Below are 19,510 nucleotides of genomic sequence, written 5' to 3' on the forward strand. Positions count from 1 at the left end.
GTGGTAGAGGTGGTATCTTTTATTAAACCAACTAGACAGTTGCAAACATAATTTTCTTTATTTGCAAGCTTTCGGGCACATTCACCCTTACTCAGGCACAGGAGAATAAAATGATTGTAAAATTTCTCCCTAGAAGAAATGAAAATTCATATTGTACAGGAGAGCAGGAGGGTGGTATAAGTTCTCCGAGCTGGAAAAGTTCATACTGTGTAAATTAGGCTTGGATAAAAGTTGGAGCAGTCTATTTACCTCAAAGGTGTCTGATGGCAAACCGGATGTTGAATTATGAATAAGCAGTATTCATTCAAGCTTACAATATAAATTGTTATGAACTAAGTTCCTATTGGAGAAGAAATAATGTTCTTCTACTTTAATTCTATTGTTATTTATTCCTTTTCAGATATGAAGAATTGTCCAAAACATACTCATTTTAATTGAAGTGTTTGCAAATGTCACCATTCACTAAGGGTATACCATGAGCTAAAGGTGAATGCATGGCAGATGAGCTAATATAAAAGGTATTTAATTTCATGTCAAACTACATCAGAAAGTTTGGATAAGTTTCTTCCACCCACTTACCACCATCTCTGAACTTACAGCACTGATGGTTTAAAAGTCTATTTCCCTATTCAAAAAATGTGACTACCCACCTTAACCTCTTCTTCCTATGTATACCTCTCATTTTAAATATTCACTAACCTCCAAACTGACATACTATGTCAAGATCTTCTCATGAGTCAAAAGATGTTAAAAAATGGAAAGCATTCATCCATGTTAGAAGCAAGCTAATTTATTTGAGCTTTATTGCAGGCAACAAAGAAAGCTTATTCTATACCAAGTTAACAAGTATAACCTCTGAGTATTTTCCTCAGAATCCTGTGTACTTAATCTGCAAATAGTGTGACAGTAAAAACCAGTAATAATTTAACCAGATACCTTGGTACTTGAAATAGTCAACTAGTTACTAAACAAAAATGATGGGGGAGGAGGGGAAGGAGACATGCCTATATTAATAGAAAAACCATGGAAGATATTCAAGCAGTTTCACTAATATTAAATATTATCAGAAAGGTTTACAGTTTTCAAAGAGTAATATACTGTACTTCACAAAATATTGCATTCTATTGTTCACAGGCAGCCTGTTTATTTTTTCCTGAAAATTATCCACAGCATTTCTGCAATGATTTTTCATCTATATCTCTATTATACTTTTTCATATTCCAATAGTATCTTAAGTTACCAGTTAAAGCTGGACAGAAATTTTCTGCTCTTAGAGCATCTTCACCATTTCATTTCTGGGTCTACAAGTAGAAGCAAATGGGTATAAGAGCACCGCAGACACTGTGTACCTGAGAAAGAAAGACCTTAAGGTTTTATAGACTGAAGTATGCCTCCTGTATACCTTCTTTCCCTGCCAGAGGAAAAGGATTAAAATGTGAAAAAAGTTCCAGAGTTTAAGTTAAAATTTTTGATTATTTGGAAAAAGGCCATTCACATTACACTACAGCCAAGTGAATACCTGTTTTTTTTTGGAGGGGAAAGCATTGGCTTCCCTACCTCAATCAGCAACATTAAGTCCAACCCTGAATTTGTTTCATTGATCTGAACATAGTGTTTAACTCTAAGAATTTCATTTCTTTATTATTTGTAAATTTATAACCTTAACATTGCAGCCACAGGTTTATGCTGAGTTTTGGGGTTTTTTTACATTTAATATATGTATGAAGCAAGTTAAGCATTACTGACTGTGTCTACATGAGACACTTTACTGTGCAGTAGATTAATTAATTAATTGAGTTGATTAGTCTACTGCACAGTAAAGCATCACCATATACATGTGCACTATTTTTTGCCCAGTAAATTAGCCTACTGTGTAGTTAGCTAACTACCTGTAAATACAGGTAGTAAACTAACTGCATAGTAGATACTGCACAGTAACAATAGATACTGCACAGTGTAGACACTGACGAGGAGCAAATTTGGGCAGGAGGGGGCTGCGGGGGATAGGGAGCATTCTGTCTCCTATTCTGACTCTGCTTAGCTCCCTGGATCCCCCCAGGGGCAGGGAGCCGATCAGCGCCAGGACTGGGAAGCTCTCTGCCTCCAGTTTCAGGTCCTGGCATGGATTTGGCAGCTCTGAAGGGTGAGCAGGGGCTAGGGATCCAGCCCCTACCTCTCACTTGGAGCAGCTCCACATGGCATGGAGCTGACTGCTCCAGGGAGCAGGTGGGGACTGGGAATCCAGCTCTCACCTGTCTCCTGGAGCGGCTCCACACAGTGCATAGCTGGCTGCTCTGGGGAGTGATTGGGTGCTGGAAATCCCATGCCTCCCTGCCCTGAAGGATGCTCACCAGGAGCTGCCACACACCCAGGATAGCTCCCAGAAACCCCCTGCCAAGCAGGAAAGCCCTGACCAGCAGGGCCTTACTGATGTCTGCATGTCCCAATGGGCACAGGGACAGCAGAGCTCTGCCCACTTCAGGGGCAACTCTCTCCTGGCTCCTTACACATCAGGGCCCTTCCCAATGTGTACAGGGCCAGAAGGCAGCTGCCTCTGCAGCTGACAGAAAACTCCTGGCCCTGTGCCCATTGGGACCATCCCCTGCCCCTTCCCAGCCCCTGGGTTAGCAGCCAGGGGGGAGCATGGAGCTTCCCCTGGCTACTACAAGGGGGCAGAACAGAATGGGAGCAGCCCTTTACTGGACTGCTTCCATTGGGAGGGAATCTGCTCCCAGGAGAGATCATGTGTAGATGTGCTCCCAGGAAGGCTTACTGCGCAATAAGCCTACTACAAATTTATAGCATGTATAGACATGCCCAGTCTTGTTTAAATAAGATAACATGGGAACCAATTTATCCTAATATATTTCTGTGGCTCTTCTTTGATGCATTCATTGCAAATATTAAGATTAGTTCAAAGATTTGCCGAATATGAATTTTACATCTAAATTTATTGGTGTGCATTGTGAATAATTATCTAAATCCCCCATTGCTTGCTGATCACTGCTTGCTGCTTGTGATAGCTTTAAAATGAAGTACTATAACATGAGTGGAAAAATATAGTCACTTTTTTATTCATGATTAAGTGCAGCTACCTTTAGGGTGAAAAGCAGCAACAGTTAAGCACTGCAGAACTACTTGATACCAAAAATGACAATTTAGGTCAAAATGTGGAAGGAAAAGCATTGAACACAGTTGACACTGTGGGGAAATTCAGGTAGGTATGTTACCTAAATTGGAATTTGATTAAGGTGCCAGCAGTTCTATTTAAAATCCAACAGAAAATGTCATGGGATTTTAAGTATCATTGGATTAATGTTTTGGCTGTGATGGTCCAGGAAGTATGCTAGAGGCAATGATATTCCAACCATGCAGTCAGTCCAATAGAAAATATCACCACCACAAATATTAGGCAGCTAAAATCACTACATCACATTATCTTTGCAAGAGTAGGCAGATTAAATCAACAAAAACAAACCTAAAAAAAAATCAGGCCAAAATCAAACCAAAGCAAACCAAGCCAAACCCTTCCCACCCCCAAGCAAACAATGGAATGATTTGAGGAGATACTGGAGTTATTTTCTACTTATATATTTTCCTTAATGCAGTACTGAATGAAAAATGTTGAGAAGTCAGTGAAGGTATTCACTTGGTCACAAAATCTTTTAAAACCTGTAGTAGATGTAATGTTTTGCATCTTCAGCAATATCCTTCATGCCTATCTCAATCACATACTCATGCATCTCCTCTTGTAGCTTACAGTTGAAAACATGCATTGATGTACGTAGTTTAAGATAATTTTGAAAGTGTAAATGGAGTGCTTTAAATGCTTAAATTTGCTTCCAGCTCTTTGTGATAGCCTTAAAGATGTGTGGCCTGCTTCTGTCATCTCACTATTGGTCCACTGGACCCTGATTCTATAGCTGTGGTATTTGATGTTTTTCCATGATACCACAGAATTCAAGATATTTGCTGCACAATTCATTGTTTTGTTGCAAACCAGGCACCCAATCTTGTTTTCTGACTTCCTGCCTTCCAGGAATGTGCCTGTTTTTCCTTTTGTCCCTGTAACAGGGAACCCTAGTGCTGTCACTAGGAAGCAGAAAGGAGCAGATGATACCCGCCAGATGATAGCTGGGGTAGCCAATCAACTACCATATTGCATGATCCTACAATGTAACTGGCCAGAATTGTTAACAGAGACAGCCTGAAAGACAGAAAGTTGAATCAGAGAGGCATAACTTAAGAAGGGCAAAAAAGACCAGAGAGTCTCCCTGCTTCAGACTGAGGTGGAAGCCTCCGAAGATGAATCAGAGGCTGGAGAGATATGCAGTGTCGCGGGGCACTCCCGCGCCCCGCTCCTAAGGAGATGCCCCAGGAAGGGGAGAGGTGTAACAGGGCACCAGGGTGCCTGCTACTAGCAGGAGGAATAGGGCTGCTGAAGCACCCTGGAGCAACACAGATGGGGGTTGCTAGGGCAACCAGGCAGGTCATGTGGCCAGGAGGGGGCAGGGCCAGGCCCTTATAAACAGCTAGGCCAAAGCCTGGCTAGCAGTACCCTTCTAGATGCCACAGGAGCAGGAGCTCTGTGGCTGAGCTGAGCAGCCGGAGTCGGGGGTTGCAGCCTTACCTTACTGACCGGCTGCAATGATGCTAGGGACGAGGACACCCTGATAAGAGGTAGGGCTGAGAGCCCGAGAGGGGCTGAGAGTTTGCATTACGAGCGGGTAGGCTCTTTGTTGGTTTTGTTACAGCTGTTCGGGCTTGGCTTGAGTTATGGTTAACCGGAGGACCGGGTGAGGCTGTAGGGGAGCGAGGAGGCCTCAGCGGGGCTCCCCAGCAGCTTGGGGGCTCCGGGTGCCCAGTAGGGGCACAGTGCCAGGGGGGCACAACTGCTTGTGCCGGAGTGGCACGGAGCACGGGGTTGGACCCCGGCCCGTGAGGACGGCACTTTGCCCAGTGGGGCAAAAGACCCAGGAAAGGGTCAAGGGGGCCAGGCACGGCTAAGGCCACCTGAGCCCCAAGCCCAGAGAGGGCGCGGCGCTGAGAGAGCGCGGTACACAGGCCCGAGAGAGGGCGCGGCGCTGAGAGAGCGCGGTACACAGGCCCGAGAGAGGGCGCGGCGCTGAGAGAGCGCGGTACACAGGCCCGAGAGAGGGCGCGGCGCTGAGAGAGCGCGGTACACAGGCCCGAGAGAGGGCGCGGCGCTGAGAGAGCGCGGTACACAGGCCCGAGAGAGGGCGCGGCGCTGAGAGAGCGCGGTACACAGGCCCCAGAGAGGGCGCGGCGCTGAGAGAGCGCGGTACACAGGCCCCAGAGAGGGCGCGGCGCTGAGAGAGCGCGGTACACAGGCCCCAGAGAGGGCGCGGCGCTGAGAGAGCACGGTACACAGGCCCCAGAGAGGGCGAGGCCCCGAGAGAGGGCGCAGCGCCGAGAGCGCGGTACAAGCCCAGAGAGGGCGAGGCCCGGAGAGGGCGCAGAGCAGAAACGACCCAGGAAAGGGTCAAGGGGGCCAGGCACAGCTACGGCCACCTGAGCCCCAAGCACGGGAAACCCGCAAGCGCGGAGGGCGCGGCGGAGACCCCGAGTGGGGCCGCAAGCACGGAGGGCGCGGCGGAGACCCCGGGAGGGGTGAGAGGAGCTAGGGAGACCCAAGGGCAGCAGTAATAGGCCGGTGGGTGAGAGCCTGGCCCAGGGGCGCCAGGCGGGTGATGATGCCAGGGTGCCAGAGGGAGAGCACCAGAGGGGCAGGGGACCAGACAACGTCCCCCGGGACAGCTGCGAGGCTTGGGGCGTGCTAAAGGGGAGGTTTGGAGGCACGCATTTGCCCATAAGGCTGAGGTAAGAGTACCCCCACTTTGGAACGGAGGGGATACCATCAAGGTGCCGTTAGGTGTAAGTAGGCAGCCTCCCATTCTGAACCTCAACAGCAAAGACATGGCGGGCGAGTAGAGGGTGTCAGACCACCCTAATTGGCACAGCAAGGGGGCGCTCGCGAGCTCACGGCCGCTCGCGGGGCCATCCGTGACATGCAGCTAGAGACAAAGAGAGGTAGAAACCCAAAGCTTTGAGCAAATGGGGTCCGGAACTATGCTCCTCCCTATGGTTGAAGAGTTAGCCAGCAGCCCTGACCAGCCTCTGTCAGGGGAGGAGGCAGAGCAGAAGATGGATGTTGGCAACCTTAAGGATGGGCATTTTCCATTAGAGAAGAGCTGGGAGGTAGGATTTTAATATGCATTTCAGGAACAACTAGCTCAGTGTAATGGAGCGGTACTATGACCAGAACTGATGAGGACAACGCTGAGATTTGAGGTCAGGAGTGATCTCTTCTGTAGAGTTGAGCATGGGAGATCTGAAGGAGAAGAGATAGTACAACTGCTTGTACCGTGATGATACAGGAAGGCCTTATTGAGGGTAGCCCATGAACTGCCTACGGACAGCCATTTGGGGAGGGACAAAGTGGAAGCCCACATTCAGGAAAGATTGTTTTTGGCTGGGCTTACTTCAGGAAATACAGCACTACTGTACTTACTTCCCTGTGAGTCTAAAGGTGTCCCCTAGCTGGCCCCCAAGAGCCCCTTTGGTCCCGTTGCCTCTGGTGGAGGTTCCCTTTGAGCAGGCTGCTATGGACATTGTGGGACCATTGCTGAAAAGTAGTGCAGAACATCAATATATTTTGGTCCTACTCGACTATGCAATTAGGTAAGCTAAGGCCATGCCTATGCAGGCCATGTGTGCTCCGAAGGTGGTGAAGGAGCTACTGAAAATATTCTCTTGAGTTGGGCTTCCCAAGGAACTGTTGATGGACCAAGGGACAAATTGTACATCACAGGTCTTTGAGGGAGTGAGTGAAACCTGGGGAATTAAGCACCTAAAGACCTCAGTATATCATTCACAAACTGACAGACTAGTGGAGTGATTTAGAATCATAGAATCAATGAGTTGGAAGGGACCTAGACAGATCATTGAGTCCAACCCCCTGCCATGGGCAGGAAGGAGCACTGGAGGTGGGAGGGGTCATAAGACCCCAGCCAGATGCCTATCCAGTTTCCTCTTGAAAATGTCCAGGGAAGGTGAGAGCACCACCTCTCTGGGTAGCCTATTCCAGGTTCTGGCCACCCTTACCATGAAGTAGTTCTTCCTAATATCTAACCTAAACCTATCCTCCCTCAACTTGTGGCCATTGTTCCTGGTGACTCCAAGGGGGGCCCTGGTGAACAGACTTTCCCTGAGTCCCTGCTGCTGGCCCCTGATAAGGTTGTAGGCAGCCACAAGATCCCCCCCAGTCTCCTCTTGCAGAGACTGAAGAGATTCAGGTCCCTCAGCCTCTTCTCATAGGGCTGGCCATGGAGGCCCCCAACCATATGAGTGGCCCTGCTCTGGACCCTCTTCAGGTTCCCCACGTCCTTCTTGAAGTGCGGCGCCCAGAACTGGACATAGTACTCCAGCTGTGGCCTGATCAGCACCGCGTAGAGGGGGAGCAAGACCTCTCTGGACCTGTTAGTGATGCCCCTGTTGATGCATGACAGGGTGTGGTTGGCTCTGCCTATTGCTTCATTGCATTGACGACTCATATTCATCCTGGAGTCAATCATGACTCCAAGATCTTTCTCTGCCTCTGTGTTGCTGAGAGGGTCAGTCCCTAACCTATAACCATAATGCTGATGAGGGTTTCCCCCCTTTGAACTCTCACATGGACATCAACCACAGGGGATCCTAGATTTGATTTAAGGAAGGTTAGGAGGAACAGCAAAGCAAGGACAATTTAATTCAATATGTGATCCAGCTGAGGGAATGACTAGAGAGTATTTGGAAAGAGGCTTTGGAGATTCTTCGAGTAGCCCAAAGGCAACAAGTAACTCATTACAAGCAAAGTATGTGGAAACTGTATTTAGAGTTGGGAGATTGGGTGTTAGTTTTGCTGCCCAGTAGAAACCAAGTTACTCATTTGATAGCAAGGGCCATACGAGATTATATGCCAAGTGGGGCCTGTTGATTATGAAGTGCACCAGCCAGACAGGAAAAAGAGGAAACAAGTATACTACATGAAAATTTTGAAACTGTAGCAAGTGCAAAAGGGCCTATATCTCCACTTCACCCTGAAGAACCCAAATTGGGACCTTTCCTGGGAGAGGAGGACAAGGAAAGTGACACGGAACTGGCCCCTCAACTATCAGAAAAGCAGTGACAACAAGCAGCAGAGCTGGTGGAGGAGTACAGGGCTGTGTTCTGAGAAATGCCAGGGGAAGCTCAAGGTGTGGTACACCAAATAGAAACACCTCCTAGCCAGGTGATCCATGAGAGTTAGAGGCGGATTCTACAAAGGCTGCAGGGTCAAATTAAAGAAGAAATTGAGATAATATTGCCATGGGGCATAATACAAAAATCTCTCAGCAACTGGTAAAGTCTCATTGTATTAATGCCAAAGACTGATGGGAAGATCTGCCTCTGTACTGATTTTCAAAAAGTGAATACAGTGGCTAAGTTTGATGCTTATCCAATGCCAAGAGTGGATGAGATGGAGGAGAACATCAGGGAAGCTGGCCATATCTCCATGTTGGATCTAATGAAAGGCAGGTCCCATTAGCACTAGAAGACCAAGTGAAGACCCCCATAGGGCTTATTTCAGTTCCAGCACATGCCATTTGGATTACATGGGGCCACTGCTACGTTTCAATGGTTAACAGATAGTCTTGGCCCCTTGCTGTGGCTATGTGGCGGCTTACATTGACGATATTATCGTATACACCTCAGACTGGGACGGACATCTAACAGCACTTCGAGCTGTACTGCAATACCTAAGAACAGTAGGGGTAACAGCCAATCCAAAAAAGTGCACAACTGGGGAGGGGGAAACATGATACCTTGAGTTTCAAGTAGGAAGCGGCAAGGTGCAACCGTTGATGGACAAAGTGGAAGCACTATGAATGTACGAAGCACCTTGAACAAAGAAGCAGGTGAGGGCTTTTGTGGGACTAGCAAATTACTCTAAAAAGTTTGTACCTCACTTTGCAGAATGAGTGGTGCCCTTGACAGAACTAATATGGTCTGGGGCCCCAACCAAGGTGCTTTGGACACCTGAGGCAGAAAAAGCATTTCAGGAGGTGAAAGAAGCACTCTGCTTGCACCCACTGTTATATATACTGGATTTCAATAAGCCCTTCATGGCACAGACAGATGCATTCAAACACAGCTATTGGTGTGGTGGTAGTTCAAAAAGATTGAGATGAACAATGCCTGCTAGCTTATATACGTAGCACCCCATAGAGAAGTGTCTGGCAATCAAATGGGCTGTAGAAGCACTCTTTGTTCTGGTGGAAATTCACCTTGATTACAGATCACTCCCTGCTGTGATGGCTGCAGAGCATGAAGACGGACAATGCCAGGCTAGTGAGAAGGGCTCTCAGCCTTCAACTGTACTGTTTTGCAGTGGAACATCATCCAGGGACCAAAAAGATGAGTGAAGACTTCTTGTGACAATATGAGAAAGAAGAAAGTTTGGAGAGGGAGGAAAAACCCCAGACAAAAGAGAAGAGAGTGGGGTGTGTAACAGGGAACCCTAGCCCTGTTCCCAGGAAGCAGAGTGGCCCTTTTGAGGCCAGAGTTTTCAGAGCATAGCTTGCCAGCAGAGCAGGGCTTAAAGGGTATCCTTGTAGGCCAGTCAGATGACTGGGGCCATCACATGACTGCTTTAAAGCTCAGGTCAGAGCTATATAAACCCTGGGCCGAGCCAGCAGAGGGGGCAGCTCAGGCTGTGGCAGAGTGTGGACTCCTGAAGGCTCCAAGAAACTGTGAAGCTGCCCTGCCACTGAGTGACCCAGAGATGTGGAGCCATGGGTAAGCAGGCTCCTAGCCTCTATTATTTTTGCTTTGTTATAGCCCAGGGGCTTAGTGTTTATGTTATAATTTAATCCGGTGGTTTGTGGATGAGGCTGTAGAGGAGGTAGAGGCCTCATTAGCACCCACAAGGGCATAGCTACAGGGGCCAGAGAGCTGAGCACCACAGGGGGCGCAGCTATACAGGGCCAGGGGCACAGAGCAGATTGAGTGAAGCTAGTGCCTCAAAGCTGGGCCCAATACAGTGGGTCTGAGCTGAACAGCTTAGCTAGATAAAAAGGGGCAGAAGCCGTGTTGACTGGGATCCAGCAGAGTGGATAAAAGATGCAGATAACACTTGTGAGGCATGGGGCACAGTAAAGGGCTGGTATGGAGCTGTGCAAATAGTCCTTAGGGGCAGAAGCACCTCACCTCCAGGTGTTTGAGAGCAAAGATGGGATCTGGGAAGCCCTGGGGGCAGCCTCCCTTTTGAGAACGCAAAGAAACATCAAGACGTTGCAGGAGAGTGAAGGGGAGTCTGTTTCCAGAAGCTACTTCAAATAAAATGGGATTTTGGGGGCTTCCAGGCCTTCATGAATGACTCTGGAGATGGTATCCAGTTACAATCCCCCTCCCATGTTTTTTTTTCAGTAGAGGCAATTAATTGGATTATTGTACATGTTCTTGTCAATTCTTGGCACATCTACCTGTGCAATTAATGCACAGCAATAAACTCCGGCGTATATCGCACCTGAGTTCTTGCTCCCAGGCTCCATGTTTGAACTTGTACCTGGGACCACAGCATGTTGAGCTGGGTTAGAGTAGCCTTGCTTGGCAGGAGGCTCAGTGTGTCAGCCTACCAGCCCAAGGCTGCTCCAGCCTGGCTCAACATCCTGTCGAGGGGCTAGTTGGGGCAAGAGGGTGCTTCAGTGTGGGGCTAGCCAGCAGCAGCCCCCACACCGAATCACCCTCATGTGCCAGCCAGCTGGGTCAGAGTCTACATGTGCAGTGTTGTGGAGTAAAAATTTCCAGAGTAGGATAGTCCTTCTATTTACAAATACCCACCCACTGCAGAGGCAATTAGTTTACTCCATCCTAATGGTATTGCACGTGTAGACGCCGAGACATTTACTGCTGAACAATTAGGCAACCCTGCAGTAAACATCTCATGTAGATGTTCTCACTGAGTAGAATCACACAGAACAGAAAGCCAGTCACTAGCTTTAAACCAGAAACAAGAGAGTAGAGGGGGCTGATGTTCTAGATAGGCTCCCTAGGGATTACACCAGTAACTGAAACCTAGGATGGTTATATACATACATTTTTCTCCCACATGCCAGAGATCTGCTGCTTCAGAGTAGACTCGATTAATTAAGTTTGCTCTGTAAATGAGCTGCACAGAAAATGGTGATGGTGCACTTTTGAACTAAAGCGCCTCCAATGTATTTTAGTTCAAAAGTGCACCGCCGCCATTTTCTCAACACTGATGCTCATTTCACTGCTTACACAACTGCAGGTGTTGCAGCGCCAGGCACTTTTCAAAGCTCCCAGCTCTGTGGTGCTTGCATGTGTAAAAAATGCCCCTAGAAATTAAAGCATTAGTCCACTTAAGTGTTTCAAGCTCCTCCCACTTTCCTACAGTGAATTATGTGGTAGAAAGATGCTGAGTTGGCCTTTCCAAACAAAATGTAATTGCAGGATATAGCCAAGATAGATAGACCATCTTCAGGAAAGAAAAGAAGAAAAAAACGTTGAAAATAATAATTCACAATCTTCTGTTGTTGAGTTGTGTTTTTTTTTTTTTAACAAAGCTGGATGTTCTATTGCCACAAAATTGTGGCCCAGTCCAAGAATATACAGGGACCTGTCTGTAATGGATCTTATTGTAATTCTCTTGTGACTTAAATGCAATATTGAGTTCATTATTTCAGTGAGGCACATGCTGATCCATTTTAAAGTATGTTTATAATGTGGCGTAACCTGGAAAAGCAGTCAGGACTCTGGATCAATCAGGGAGAGGTTTCACATAAGCAAGATAATTTGTGCTAAGACTGCCTTTCTGGACTGCACAAATTTGGCTAAAAGTACCAGAAAGAAAGGAGAATACGGCAGTATCTTCCAAGTTTAAAATAAATAAATCGTATCTACTGACAATTTATACCCCCAAATCCTAAATAATCTACCCAAGGAACTCTGAACTACTAACCTTAATACTGAACCACTCTATAAAAATTAAAGAAAAACTAAAGGACTGCAAGACTGCAGGTGTTGTTCCAAAATTTAAAGAGGATAATAGATTTACCCAGGGAACTATTGTATAGTGTGCTGATGTCTGTTCCAGTGAAAGTGCTGTGGCACATATGCAGAGTGAAAGAATAGCTTAAGAGGTATTTCATATTAATATACAATGTCATATTAATATACAATGTGACAAAACCAGTATTCAGGCATAAACATATTCATTATGAATGCAAATAAAGCTCTAATTTGGTTATTCTGAAATACAGCAAGGTTAACAAAATTATGCTGAACAAATTACTGCTGAAATACAAGTATGAGGCCTTTAACATGTTGCTGTTTTACAGCATTAGCATCAACGACATTCAGACCGTTTTACAACTGAATTCATTTTGCAAGTGTATTCAAAGAAACAGTACACATATAAAATATGTTCTCTTAGATTTCATACATCTGCTTTATGGTTCACTCTAATAACAAACATTTCTATTGTTGATGCATATAATAAATATCATAGACCTCATTCAATAGTTTTTGAGCTCTAAGGAAGAACAGGCCATACATTAACAGGATGGGCTCATCTACACCAGATGATAACTGTGGAGCTGTTTAATTAGATCCATAGTAAAGTCTCCACGTGTGGTCCTATTAGGTTGCAGTAAGTTCCACTGTAAGATAGTACTTAAATACAAGTATTATCCTGTGGCAGAGTTATACTTGTGTTGCTGCACAGTAAGACACTGATGGATCTGGCTGGGGAATAAGGGTGCTTTAGTGTGAGGGCTGCCTGCCAGCTAAGAGCACACTGGAGCACCCTCATGTACCAGCTAGCTGCTCCACAGCATGCTGAGCCAGGTTGAAGCAGCCTCAGGCTGGCATGCTGATCTCTTCTACTGTCTGCCAGCCAGGGCTGTTCCAACCCAGCCTAACATGCTGCAATCCCAGCACACGTTCGAATGCAATGCCCAGGAGCAATAAACTCCAGCATGACGTGTGCTGGAGTTTATTGTTTTGAATTAATTGCACATTTTGATGTGTCCTGTAAGTACTGGTATGTTAAAGATTATTACACCATGGCTCATTTATCTTCAGATATGGCTTTGCTCCTTATGATAATCAACAGATACTTGCTGCAGACAAAACTATTTCTTTATGAACAGAAAATCCAACTTCGTATCTTAGAACTGATCTCTCTTATTCATTGATTCAATATTTTTTTGCCCATGATAAAAAACCCTATTACTGCTTGTGTGTTTGAACACATTTGTTGCCTGTGTTCTGCCTAAAAAACAGCACTGTGAACCTAGTGGCATCTAGAGCAGACTTTTCAAAATTTGGTATCTTAAGGCTAGATTCATAGAGGACTTATACAACCTAAGCCTCTGCCTCACTACCACAGTGGGATCTACAGCTCTATGTCAAGGAGTCAGGCTGCAATTTTGGACCTTAGCAACTTAAACAAAAACAAAACCCAGATATTTTCAGTTTCTGGCTAGCCCTGGAAGTGCCTAAGCTCCATGACTAAATTTCTGTACAAGCCCAGGATTAGGTTTCTGTGGATGCCAGAACTGTCCCAGTCTGAGTAGCCTAGTGATTAGGTCGCTCACATCCTCTCAGTGTGCTAGGCTCAATTCCCACCTTACTCCCCCTGCCTCTCAGACCACAAGACAACTGCCTGAGTCTCCCAGAATGATCTAGAATGGCTGTGTTCATTGTCCTATTGAAGCTGTGCTACTGTACATACAAGGCATTCAAAATTCATTTGGGTCAGAATGCTTCTATAGTCCAATGATTTGGGTACTCGCCTGCAAGAAAGAAGCCTGGTTTCTGATCTTTGTTCCATGGTCTGTTGGCTGTTTAAAGTAAAAACACACTATTTGGTTAAAATGCATATACATGACATAATGCTAGAACCCAGGGTTCCCTCGCACCCTTTTGGACCCTTTATACACTTGACTGATCTATCTATCTATCTATCTATCTATCCATCCAACAAAAACAGTCCCCTTTATTTTCTTTTTGGCTCAATATAGCTTTAGTGCTGGATATGGTGAAATAAGTAAGAAGAACAGAGCTTAAGATGGCAGATATGTTCACCATAAATACAACATTTAGAAAAAAATACCAAGAAGGAACACCTAGTGGCCTAAAAGAACAGGCAGAATGCCTGAAAAGTTTCTGAAAAGAAAGGAAGAGTACAGGAATCAGTAGCTTAGAATGGCATGTTGGACAGGAAATATTGATAGATCACACTGAAATGTACTAAAGAACAAACACTGGCAGGAGATGGGATAAGGAAAACAAGGTAGTCTAATGGCTAAATGTAGGCATCTATCCAAGCAAAGAAAGAGGCAGAAGAAGAGATGAATGCAGTCAGGATGGATACAAAGAGGGGAAGGAAGAGGTTTAAAAAGGGATTAAAGCCAAGAGTGATGTATAAAATGAATACTACAAAAAGCTGGGAAACCAGAAAGAGAAGATCATGTACAAAGTAGGTAAAAACAGAACAAAAGTAAGGGAGGATATCAGGGTGTGTTCAGGGACCAATGCCTCCCCAACCTGTAACAATGTTCTTGGGGTCCACCCCAGTCAGGGCCTCACTTCCATGTTCCCACCTGGCTTACCTACCATAACATGTTGTTTCTTTGATGGTCCTTATCCTTGGGGAGGGCCTTGGTCTTCAGGATCAGGTATACCTTGATCTTTCTAGGCCCATGCAGTCTGAGCTATGTTCCTTCCAGATCTGACCTTTCCATAAACCTATTTGAAGTCTCATACCTCTTTTCTCTCCCTCTGTACTCAGGGCCAAGCCTTCTCTAGCCACAACTCCTCTCTCCTTTTACTGCTAAATTCAATCTCCCCCTTTACATTCCTTCCCGTCTGAGTTATCCCTCCTAGAGGGCCCTTCATCTTTTGATTGTGGCTGGATCCAATGGAGTACAATGGTGCAAGTGCCACAGAGCTGCTCCTGCCAGCCTCAAGATGCAGCTGTGTAAGGTGCCAGGCCTCTTGGTAGTACTTGGTCTCTACCTGCCACTTCCCTATACATGTCCCCCACTGGCTGGGAGTAGGCACTGACAGAAGGAACCTGCGTGCCACCATCACAGCTGTCCCCAGATCCCAGCCACAGGTAAGACCCTGCTACATGTGCAAATTAAAGTTCTATAACAACCAGCTATAAAGTTAGTACACATTTTCAAGGTCTAACTTCATAGCTGGTTGGAGGTTTTATGGCATGTAAACTTTGCATGTGTAGCTGGTTTTAATGTGACTGCACAGTTAATTGCATGGTACCTGTAATGTGTAGAGGCCTTATTGCATGTCTTTTCCAGGTCCACAAAGTGCCATGGCACATTGTGAACTGCTGCCTACAGAGGAACAATGTGACCAGGATACAGCTTTTCCAAGAAATATCCAGAGTAGCCAATATGATTGTTAAATAGCAGTTTGAATGAACAGCTTTTCCCAGAAAAGTAGGACTGCATATGAGATCAGCCCAAAGTCTTCTTGTTCATCATGTGGGACATAACCAGTGAAACAGCATGCAGGAGAACACCATGGAAGCTGCTGTATGGTGATGATCTGGTCATCATGGCAGGGAGACTGAAAAACTCCAACAAGCACAGGCAAGGTAGCAGGAAAGTCTCAGATCTAGATGGCTGAAATAAATACTCAGAAGAAAATGCTGACACTGGGAGATGCTTTACTGCAGAGTAGAATTAATTCCTGCACAGTAAGCATCCATGTCTAGGTGTGCAGACACTTACTGTGCAGTAATTGACTCTAATTGTGTAAATCTGCTACCTGCAAATGCAAGTAGCAAATTTACTCATGATTAGTAACTGCACAGTAGCACACGTGTTGACACCTTACTGAGAGCAAAAGTGCTCCCTATCAGCCAGGCAGCAGGGGAAGTGAGGTTCCAGTGGTGGAGCCTGCCCTAGCAGCAGGCAGCTCCTGGGGGCAGGGAGCAATGTCCCCCTGGCCTGGCAGCAGGGAGCTCCCAGCCCCTACTCCATGGTCATGGGTCTGGGGCTGGGACATCCTTCTCTTTCAGCCCAAGCCCCACTGTCATGGGACCTGGGCTGGAAGATTCTTATCTCCCAACCTAAGTCCCACAGTTGTGGGGCTGGCACTGGGGGGATCCTTATTTCTCAGCATCAGCTACACAGTTGTGGGGCTGGTGCTGGGAAATCCTTCTCTCACAGCCTGAGTCCCATGGTTGTGGGGCTGGGAGATTCTTATCTCCCACCACAAGTTCCATGGTCCTTATCTGCCAACACCAGCTCCACAGTCCTTATCTCCAAGCACCAGGTCTGCAGAGAAAAGGATCTCTCAGCCCCTGCCCCACAGCCATGGGACTTGGGCTGAGATAGGATAGCCTAGCGCCAGCCTCATGACTGCAGAGCTGGTGCTGGGAGAGAAGGATCTCTCAGCCTAAGTCCTACAACTGCAGGATTCAGGCTGGGAGAAAAGGATCTCCCAGCACCAGGCCTGCAACTGTGGAGTAGGGGCTAGGAGCTCACTGCTGCCAGGGCAGGGGGACATATTTCCCACCCGGGCTCTGGTGGTGTAGTCTGTCCTGGCAGCAGGCAACTCCCAGGGGCAGGGAACAATGTCTCAGCCCCACCAGGAGACAGCTATTCCCTGGCCCCTGGGCTAGCACCTAGGGGGATCCTGGCTGCTGCAGGGGCCCATTGCAAGGCCGCAGGGAGTGGGAGCTGTCTGGTGCTAGGAGCAGCAAATCTGTTCCCGCATCCCTGTATGTGTAGACACATACCAGGGAGAGTTTACTTTTGAGTAGTTTACTCAGGAATAAACTGCTCCTGGATTATTTGCGCATGCAGATGTGCCCACTGAGTAATAGGAATAGAAAGGGGTGTTCCAAAGATGGATAGCAGCAACCAACACCTTATGAAAGTATAAAAATTCAAGCACCTGGGTACCCTCATAAACAAAGCAGATGGCTGAAAAGGGCCTATCGGAGAATAACTATGACATGGAAAAAGGGAAGAGCGAGATACTAAGCAGACAAAAAGTCAATTTGTACAAAACCATGGACATAATCCTGGACCATGAGAAAAGTAAAAGAGACTAGAAGGCAGCAGGCAGAGAAGATTGATGTGGATTCTGGATGTCAGCCTAATGGGCAACAAGAAAAGTTACCACAGTAGGAAATCGAAAGTTAAAAATAAAAATAGAGGAGGAACAGTACCACCAGAAGGAATGTGGCCTCGCTCACCCCATCCATGTGCATTTAGGTCTATTTTGAGCACACATGCTGAAAGACACATCACGGATTTAGACATAGGAATGCATAATTTGGGGAACATAGCTGAGTTTAAGAATGACAGGGATATGCTGCTTAGCCCTTTGAAAATGATAGTTTGGGGCATATTAGTCACTTGGGAAATATTACTAAGTTTCCACTCCTAAGGACTTAAGCAGGGGCTTTAAGGAGCATGAACTTTAGTACCAACATTTCACCTGTGTGATACTTTGCAAACCAAAGGTCTTTTTGTGATATGCACCTAAGTCCACATTTAGGAATCTAAATAGGCCAACTGAATTTGACTGTGTTATGCATCTCTCTGGTGTTCAGGTCTGAAAGTTAGACTTCTAGTAGAAAGTCAGGATTTCTTGTTTCCTTCTTAACTAGAACCACTGATTTGCATTGCCCAAGTAATATTTTGGATTTGACCAGGCATTCATAAAGTGTGGAACAGTACAAACAGAAATACATTAAACGCAGCTCTTTAGTTATTTTAAGGTTGGACAGACCCCGCCCCCCCCCAAAAGATCATACAGAGTACTTCAGTTAATTAATTGTTTGTGGCAGAAGGCAGACTTTTTGGCCTAACAAATCTTTTATAGCTCTAATTTCTATTATTGTCTTCACAATAATATATGACTTGCATCATTTTCTGTTTTAAATACTTCTTACTAGCGCTGAAAGTTTATAAATAACCAGAATTATGCATCTTGCTCTAAGAATTAGATTTGAGTTTCCAACACAGTTGCTAAAGTCACAGCTATGTTTTATATTATAGTTGTCTTTGAAAGTTGGGAGGTGTTAATCAACTGAAGAATGCTAGGTTAGCAGAGATTAGATAATAAAAGGACAGGATGATAACCACCATTAGATTAGAACTAATAAAATCTGCTGTGTCTAATTTACCGATAACAGTTAAGGCTGACTGTAATTGGTCTGTCATTTTTTATCACTGCAAAATATACTCCATTCTCATTATAAGACTTGTTGTTACAAGCCAGTTTCTAGCTGCCTTACCTTGATTCATTACTTCACTGAATTCTATTAAAACCATAACCTTCATCTCCAGTAGCAGAAAAACAGAATGGGCCAAATTCATCCCTGGTATTATCTTCTCTGATAATAACAGTTATACCATGGGTGAATGTGCCTTGATGCTTCTTACCTATTGAATGGATTCAGATGACTCAAATGCATCTCATTAAAGTTTAAGATGAATTATTAAATGCTTACATACTGAAGTCACCTACCCATGCTCTAAAACTTGTTTTGGCAGTGTGTGTATGGGTGGGAGAGCATTCTGTACAGACTTTTGATGACATACTAGGATGAAAGAAATATTTTGAGAGCTTTTGTTCCCATTCTTTGGCTATGTTTGAATGTCAGCCACCACTTACTTGAACCACCACCTTCAACTCAATTTTTCTTACACATCCATGCTTTTTGAAACTTGGCTTCTCTTACTTGTAGTCACATGCCAGCTAGAGAGAAGGAAGAACACACAGTTTCACACATCACAAGTGGAGGAAGAAGATTCTCTGGAGGAAGAGCATCAAAATACTCAAACAGAGAAACAAGGTGAATATTCATGTTAACAGCTATGATTTTACCTCAGATAAAAATAAAGACAGCTTTATTATTAGTCAGGCAAGGTTTTTTCGGTCGATGTGATATCTTTTATTAGACCAACTGAGTCATTGAGCAAGTCACATTGTACTAAATATTCAGTGTTGCAGGCAGTTAGAAAATCACCATGTAGTAGGGAAGTCCAGAAATCATTGTAGCACCAATTAAAATAGTGCTAGACATATGCAAGACACAAAACAGATTGCCCTATATTTACATAGTTACATAAACTTTGTAACTGAGGTCTTTGTCATTGTAAAATTCCATGAGGTACACTTAGATTTTGAATTGCTTTTTCATAAGAAAAAGTTGAAAGTCCAAATTATTTTTTGCAAGAATGAATGACAAATAGAGAAGGTAATGGGATGCAGTAGCAGTGTATGGGTAAATATCTCAAACTCTTGTGCTTAAAAGCTTGCACTCTACACCTATATATAGAATCAACTGTTAGCTAATGACTATGTTTTAATTTTGTTAACATTAGAATGAAATGGAAATAAGTCATATTTTGCATGACTTGTTACTACTCAGAAAATAATTAGTTGCCATGAACATTTA

General features: G+C 45.2%; 1 pseudogene; it reads left to right on the forward strand.

The window, feature by feature from the left end:
- The first annotated feature begins 6,090 nt into the window (after positions 1–6,090).
- Positions 6,091–19,510, forward strand: part of LOC149865726 (uncharacterized) — a 42,914-nt pseudogene continuing 29,494 nt past the window's right edge.

The sequence above is a fragment of the Crocodylus siamensis genome, chromosome 4 (assembly GCF_052110815.1).
Source record: "Crocodylus siamensis isolate JL-2025a chromosome 4, ASM5211081v1, whole genome shotgun sequence".
In the NCBI taxonomy this organism is placed as follows: domain Eukaryota; kingdom Metazoa; phylum Chordata; order Crocodylia; family Crocodylidae; genus Crocodylus; species Crocodylus siamensis.